The sequence below is a fragment of the Platalea leucorodia genome (genome assembly GCF_965183815.1).
Source record: "Platalea leucorodia genome assembly, chromosome: 7".
Classification (NCBI taxonomy): Eukaryota; Metazoa; Chordata; class Aves; order Pelecaniformes; family Threskiornithidae; genus Platalea; species Platalea leucorodia.
The window spans coordinates 27,605,744-27,613,977 of NC_138829.1; positions in this window are offsets into that span (position 1 = coordinate 27,605,744).

Sequence of the window (8,234 nt, forward strand, 5' to 3'; positions counted from 1 at the left end):
ATTCACATTGTCCAAAATAAAATGGAGGTGGATGAAGTTTTTATTTATTTAAAAAAAAATATGGAGTTCTTTGCAAACAACAATAAAGGCTTGCCCATAAGTGTTATTGGTATCTTGTTTAGCTGAGTGATTTATACTACAGTCATCCCTAGTTTTAAGAGGATGTCCAAGATTAATTAGGTAGTCATGGCAAGACTCATGGACTCATAGCAAGCTAGAGTTTGTTCCATGGCTTTCTGATTGTGCTGCTTACTATTCACATCACTGGATAGTGGGAAAAGTGCATGTAATAATAAAGCCATAAGTTATACATCACTGCAGAAGGAGCAAAGATTAGAGTGTCTGATGCATCTGGTCTCAAGGGGAGACAGTGAAATTACTTTGTGAATCGTCTACACTTACAGTCTTGGCATAAGCATCTAGGGGAATGTTGGAAAAGTCCTCTGTAAGTGTGACTCACTCTATGGACAAGTGGGAAGAGGCAAGCAAAGCGATGCTAACAATCATATATTTAAGAGAGAAGGAAGAAAAATGATCAAAAGAGAGAGCTGTGCACAAAGGACATCATGCCATTGTGGTCAGTAAAACTGAGGAGAATCACTATGATTAGAGGTGCATCAAGAAGTCTGAATGTAATTTCACTATGAGCTGCTGGGATTGCAGAAGAAGAAAAAGTTTCAAGGTGTTTGATTTTTGCAGAGAAAACTTTAAATTCATACTGCCAATGTTTAAAATGTATTTTAGAGCAGTTCAGTTTTAGTAAAAATCAGTCTTTCAACTGATGCTATTCACAGACTAATAACAGAGCATCTGTGAGATGTGGCATACCCACTTATTACATGCAATTCTGTGGGAAAGCTGAACGTTTAATTTGTATTGAAATCAGTGGAAGCTGTGAATGTTCTGCTTCTTAGAGAGTGAGTTTTTATCTGAATGTTAAGCAGTGTGACGTTCACCTTCGCCATTGTAAATGTTTGTGGAAGAAATCTATAGACAGCTCTGCAGTAACGTTGCATCTCTGTTGTGACCTGGGGGGATAATATATGATAATTAAAATGGTTTATTATCATAAGAGAAGAAACATATAATTATTGGCATGCAGTCCTATCAGGCTATATGCTGCTGTTATAAATGTTATTACAACAGAATAATTCACTGTGAGGCTTCAGGGATCATCTCGGTGCCACCTGGTTCTCGCAGGAAGGGCACTAGCAAGAAAGGGGGAATTTTCCCTGGATTTTGTCACCTACAGCATCAGCTCACAGTACCCTGCATTTCTGGCAGTTCTGGGCGAAAAACTTGCCAAACAGAGAATAGTCAAAAAACTTATCGATTAAGAGGGATGGAGATTGTTAAAAAAAAAAAAAAAAAGGCTGAAAACCATTAGTCAAAATGCTGGCATATCTTGATTTGTTTTTGCAAGAAGATTTTGTTGAGATCAGCCACCATTTTCCATGGTTGGGCTTCTCAGAAGAAGAACCAGTCTAAAGAAAACCCCATGTTAGATGGGCTTTAGTAGAATTCAGGTCATATGAATTTGTCCCTAAGAGACTGCATGTTAGATTGGAATGTTTAAATTTTTTTTCATGTCATACCAAATTTTGGTTTTGTGTACATTTTTAATGTTTTAATGTTTTGTTTATTTTGATTATAAAATCCAGGATATAAATCCAGGTCTCAACCCTGCGACAGCAGGCAATAAAGTCTATGATAAATATTTTCTACATTTCTTTGCAATTTGGATAATAGCTTCGCCACAATAATTAACTGTTAGTCTGAATTTCCCGGAGCTCATTTAGGGCAGCTAAAACCCACTGAGAAATATTGAAAGGAATGGAATCAGAAATTATGAGAATTATTGTGAGCATAGTTAGTAAATAAAATACATGTAGCACATTATTTAGTCCATTAACTAATTTCATCCAGTAACTAATTAACTAAACAGGGCAATATGTTTGTGCAGTGGCCATTACATGGTTTTGCTCCCGATTTCGTAGCAAATTACCTTTCAGACAAGTGTGTTAAAGAATGGTTACAACCTGGTTGCTCAATATCTAACTTGCATTCTGTTAAAATCTGGGCAGCCTGATATCTTCATGACAATCTCCTGTCCTTAAAAATATTGTACATCTTTACTAAAGACGCAAGATCTCTTCCTAAAGCTATTTATGCAGCCATCCAGCTGTGTGATACCATCACTTTTCATGTCCATTTTACTTGCTTGTCTGTTTCTCAATGTGATCTGAATGTTTTAATGTTTTTATGTAATTCAGACCTCTTCTGTCCCAAAAGGTGACAGTCTTGATTAGACTAGGTTAATTTAAAAGACAAAACAAATCTGAGTAGCTTCTTGAAAGTGATGGGCTGAGTTATCCTAAGCTATTCCACTGTAATTTGCCAGACATATTATAAGCAAAGGACATGCAAGTGACTAGCAGCTAACACAGAAGACATTCAGCTGAAAATGTCTTTAAAGGCCACATATCCTGGAAATTATATTTTAGAAGGTGCTTTTAAATGTTAACCAGTAACGGTACCCATGACCCAACAAAATACACTATTGTGCTATTATGGTAATTTATAAGCAACTGAACCTATATATACAAAATACAATCACTGTGTTAGTAAGTAGCTTTTTTTTTTTTTTTTTTTTTATCTGAGACAGACGGGCTGAAACCTTTAATTTAATAATATCACTTTATTTTCTCCCCTCCCCAAACCTTCAGTTGGATTTTGGGTTAGTCAGAAATGTTTTTGCATGTAAAATGGACTGTATAAAAGCTCCCTGAGCATCAGAGGGCCAAGTTCATTTTTTTGATTCATTAAATGAAACTCTTCTCTTAGCTGTATGGCTTTTGCAATGTTAGAGAATTAACTAGATTTTCTTTTGGCTCCTATATCAGCAACAAACAGCAGTCAGCATAGTTCTAATTACAGACTGCTGTAAGACAGAAAGCAAATGCAGATTCAGATTGATTTACATATTGAATGAAGTTCATTTTGCATTTTGATAGTTCTTTCTCCTGGATCTCTCTGAGCTTGTTTTATTTCTTCTTTACCCCTCAGTGCTTTACGATTTCTGTGCTTACATGATTTTATTATCACCTCTTTGCTCCAACACACTTCAGTTAACCGGAGCAACAACAGCCTGTGGAACCTGGACAGTTTCTGAGCGGTTTTGCTTGCTCAGACTGCCTCCCGCCTCCGCCTCAGGACAAGGCACAGCCATACACATCCACTCCTCCACCCGGGTTTCCATGGGAGGAAAGCTCAGGTGCACAGCTGAGATGAGAGCGGCAGCATGATCGAGCAGGTACTGATCTCAGCACCTAGGGAACCATCTCCCCCGAGGTGCTACGTCATGTCTCATCACAAAGAGCACGGAAAAGTGCACTTTTCATGTTTCTGTACTTGCCAATGTCAACCGAAAATAGAAAGTGTGAAATACCATGGGAGTAGTTGTTGCTCTGCTCTTTGCAGTCCAAATTCTGAAACAAAGGTTATGCTCAGGAAAATATGTGCAAGAGTGCTTCTACACCTTTGTTCTAAAAAGGCTGAAAAGCAAAAATAGCCATCCACATTGCTAATTATCTACTGAACTGCAGAGCACTTCGGAAGGGTACAAACTGCTAGTTGTTGGTTTTGTGGGAAACATAGTTTGAATAAAGCACCAGCGCACAATGGGGCTTATATTATTGTGTTGGCAAATGCATAGTGGGAGGGAAGCCATAACTCCTGCTATACACAAGCACACACGCAGGTTTCCTGTAGTTCTGACATACAAAAGTCATGGAGGGACATTAGATCACTCACAAACTGGTAATAAAGGCACCTTACCCAATAGTTACATCTTGCAATCACCCTAGGGAACAGTTCCCCAAATAAATATTGAAAGATGTGTTGATAGTTTTGAGTTATTAATGAGTACGTGATTTCTTCACAGATAGAGTATATTAAACTTCCTTCCCCCTTCAGGGGATTCCCTTTCCCCTTCAGGGAACTCAGCTTCAACTGCTCAGCAAGTCGCCCAGCCGGCTGGGATGCAGGCTCTCCCGCTGCTGTACAGCTACCAGTGTTGGGCAGCAGTGAGAACATTTCTGTGCTCTGGCAAGTCTCAGCTAATTCACAGTCCCTTGCGTCCTGCAACCCTTTCTTCATAAAGAGCACAATGGCTTTTGGATCACAAGCTAAATCATTCTCAGCTTTGTTATTTATTAACATTACATGTGTTAGCTATTCATACTTTTCTTTATTGCAGTGTCTTTTGAGGTATCCTTTGTGACTCTGAGTATCATAGTATCATTTGTGCCTTCACATACTTACATATGCAATGAAAACTCATTAAAGAACAAATTCAGACACAACCTCTCATTTTTATGTGCTTTTCAGGTTCATTGCAACTGCATTCTCTGTTAAGGTGTTACTATTCTTGCCTACTCCTTATAAAAATACATCAGTATTATTAAAATTTAGTGTACCAGAATTACTATGAAGTGCTTTGGACTTTTATTATCATGCTTCCTCATTTCAAAAACTTTTTAAAAAAGCCTCAACATAAGACTCAGTCTGCAGAACTGTGATATAACAAAACTTGATTCACCATACGATTTCTCATAGCTCCTGCCTTTCTATAATCATTTTCCAAATTTCAGTCAGAGGTCTAGGCAGTGGTGCTAAGGGAACATTTTTTCATTTCCATTTCCAATGACAGTATTTGAAAAGCTCATATAAACACCTGCCCTCACAGCTTCCTTCCAAAACAATTGATATATGGATGTAGTAGATCAAATAGATACTACTACCCGGACAGTGATATCTATGAAAGTTTGTGGGAGACTATGGTCTGAGTGTCATTCAGTGTAAGTGCAGATACTGCTTTATGGAAAATTAGTGTAAACTAACTTCCTAACATATTTATTTTAGATACTTTGGCCAGAATACTGAATCTGAGCTCACATTACTCAGTCAAATCAGATCCATATCTTTCTGTTGTCCCAGAAGTCTTCCTCATAGATGTAATCTAATGCCCCAAGTGTGTAAGCATTGAGAAGGATCAGGAGGTTTCATTCAGAGCTAACTCTAAAGATTAACTAAGGGTCTATTGTATTAGTTCAAATACTAGAACTTTATTATTTGTAATTCTATTCAGTAATATATTGGGATTCACCCAAAAAAACTCTCAGATTAGCCATTTTTAAGCAATAAACTTTTGGACCCTTTCATCAGTAGTTTGCATTATTAATTTAGAACCTAGCTTACTTTTTGTTCACCAGTGTTCCTGGATATGAAGAATTTTCAAGAGGAAGATAGTTGATCCAATGCAGCTAAATCATTTTAATTCATGCTTATCCAGAATACCAGTGTGGAAAACTGTAAGTAGGAGTTAAGTGACAAGTGCATAATTAGGTGCAAATTGCTTGCACATTTATACGAAGTAAAACAGTCAAATATCAAATAATGAAATAAAAGAGCTTTTAAGGAAGACTATCAATATTTAAATGCCATGACTGCCAAATAATCATTAGTCATTTTCTGTCAGCTAAAGTATAGGAGTGAATTTTTGACAGTGCCTCTTGGATTAATTTAGATTTAGCCAGTATGTGAAAGCAATATTTCATGAAGACTAGAAGCAGCTTTTTCACAGAGTTGTACCCATGGGTACAATAAAATGGGGTCTAGGGAGAATAAAAACTGTCTTCCAGAAGTTCTGTGTTTTGGGATAAAGCCAGAAGGAGCTAAGAGCCTTATGAAATACTGTGCCTAGGCACATAACGCAGCACTGTAAATGACACTATGAGGGCTAGACACCTATGTTACGATGAGCGGTGCTGAGCTTTTCTGTGCCTAAATCCCAGGTCTTGATCTATCATCTTAATAAAGTTGACTTTGAATGCCTCAAAATAGCTTTGAAAATGGAAGGAATCATTAGAACATCACCTGCATAGGAACGAATATGTCTCTGGGATAGTTTATTGAACAGATGCCAACTTCTGCTAGCGAACAAAGAATTTATTCTAATCCACCATGAAATTGAAAACACACAAGTAAAATGCTATGGCATAATAACACAGAAAAGGCAATCAGTCATTGCAGCTATCTAAAGTTATGTTCTTTCGTAATGAAATAAACAATCTAGAAGACATTAAAAATACAGTAGGTAAGTGTCCAGTGAAGACAGTTTCTAAAATGTGTAGCGCATATAAGATAAAAAGGAAAGGTAATGACCTGGCAGCAAAGCCTTCATGTGATTGATAGAAAGATGACAGAAACCTTTGCTCACTGAGTCATCTTTCTGAAGTTCAGGGGTCTGAACTTTCTTTGCAAGTCTCTCTATGACACACCTCTAACAGATGCAAATATATTTATACAGCCTCTGCTATGCCTGGGCTCCTGAGGCCCAGCAAGATGAATACTAAGAGGTTCAAAAGTTATTAATGAACCCTGAGAATACCAAGCTTAAAGGTTTAAATCAGGTCTTTTTGAAAGATACTTGTTTTTTAACTTTGAATTGTCATCACTTGTAGCTACCTCCCTCACTATAAACACCAATAACCATGGCATTAAAAAAAAAAAAGGAAGGATGGGAAGGAAAATGTAGTGTTTAAAAATTATTTGGTGCTTCTTACATATCATGAGCTCCTTTTCTTGGTAAAACAATTTAAAATTTTTCAAGTTAAGACAGCTAAAGATGCCAGTCATGTTTTTAACTCTTGGCCTAAGCCACTTGCCCAAGACAACATAGGAAACCTGTGACAGAAGCAAGATAAAAACCTGGATTCCCTGATCCTACTCCAGTATGGGAGCTAAGGGATGACTGTGTAAGTATTTGTAGGATTTTAGGTCTTTACGGTGAAAAACAGTGCCTGGTGAAAGACCTTACCTTCCTCGGTGGCTGGTATCATTCTGCTCAGTGAGACTTTAGAAAAACAACTTAATGGCTTCCCATAGCAAACCGAAGGGTTTGCTTGCTTGGGCAGTGCTGGATGTGTCTGCTTAAGGGATTCCGGAAAAGAGTTACAAAGGAGTGCAATCACTGCACAGATGTATGACATTGGGCATGAGCCTACAATGAGCAGAGCTGATAGGCGGCTACAGCCCCTGAAGCCTTCTAGTAAATCTTGTCCTGTGCTAAAGTATGCTCCACTCACATATATATTTGAGGGGCCTTCAGGTTTCTGAAACATATAATTGTATGATGACTTTATCCCTGTCATCATACTTTCCCTTCAAGAGCTACTTTTACAAAGTGATGCATTAGGGCTGACACCAGTGAGTGAGTGTTTTCTGGTTTGATTTAAATCAGCAATTAAATCCATCCAACACCTTTCTAATTGACAAGCAGCAACTTCATGTGGTGCAATAAAGGAACAATGACAAGACAAAGGACATGGCAACCAGCTAGCAGTCACCACAGAAGCAACAGAAACATCACAGCATTTGTGGGGAAGGCAAAGCGCAGGCTCTTGCTTCCAAAGTTGAAGGATTATCCTCTCACAGTGCTCCATTTTAATGGGTTTGTCAGACCAACAGTAAGTTAATCTAACTATGTGGCAATCCACCAGCTCATCCACAAAATCATGTTGTCAGTGAGTAAATATGAAAATGATATGCTGTGTTGTTAGTGAAGAGCTGGATTTATCAAGGAGGAGAAATTAAAGACATGCTTTTGCTAATCACAATTCACACCCATAAATATTTGCTACTGTTTTTCAGCAGATCTAAATATATCTTCGTGAGTGAATATGTTCTATTAGCTGGAATTTTATTCTCCACTTCTATCCCCAGAGAACGTTATCCTCATTCGCTTATCTGACTCAGAAAATAAAATCTTTAAGCTTTGCCTCTTCTATAAATGCCTTTGCTTCTCCTTGGCATTTCCTGCCACAATGGTAGACCCTGCTCTATCACAGCACTCTCCAATGCTGACACTATCCCTTGAGCTCTCAGGGGCACGAACTGATGGGGTGGTTATATGTCTAGTTAAGCAGACTTTCTTGTTCTTAACTTTTCTTCAACCAAGCATCAGAAAAATTGTTATGCAGAGAAGAAAACAAAAACGAATACAGCAATTTGTTCCCACCAAGGCCTATTCTCACTGCCAGTGCCTGGCATAAAGGCTTCTCAGGTAATAGAAGCAACACTGTGCTGGCTTATGAGCTCACGGATGCAGCCAGTGTATCAAGCCATGTGAGAAAAATCCCAGTTCAAGGGTGCAGCAGGTGAGTACGCTCATG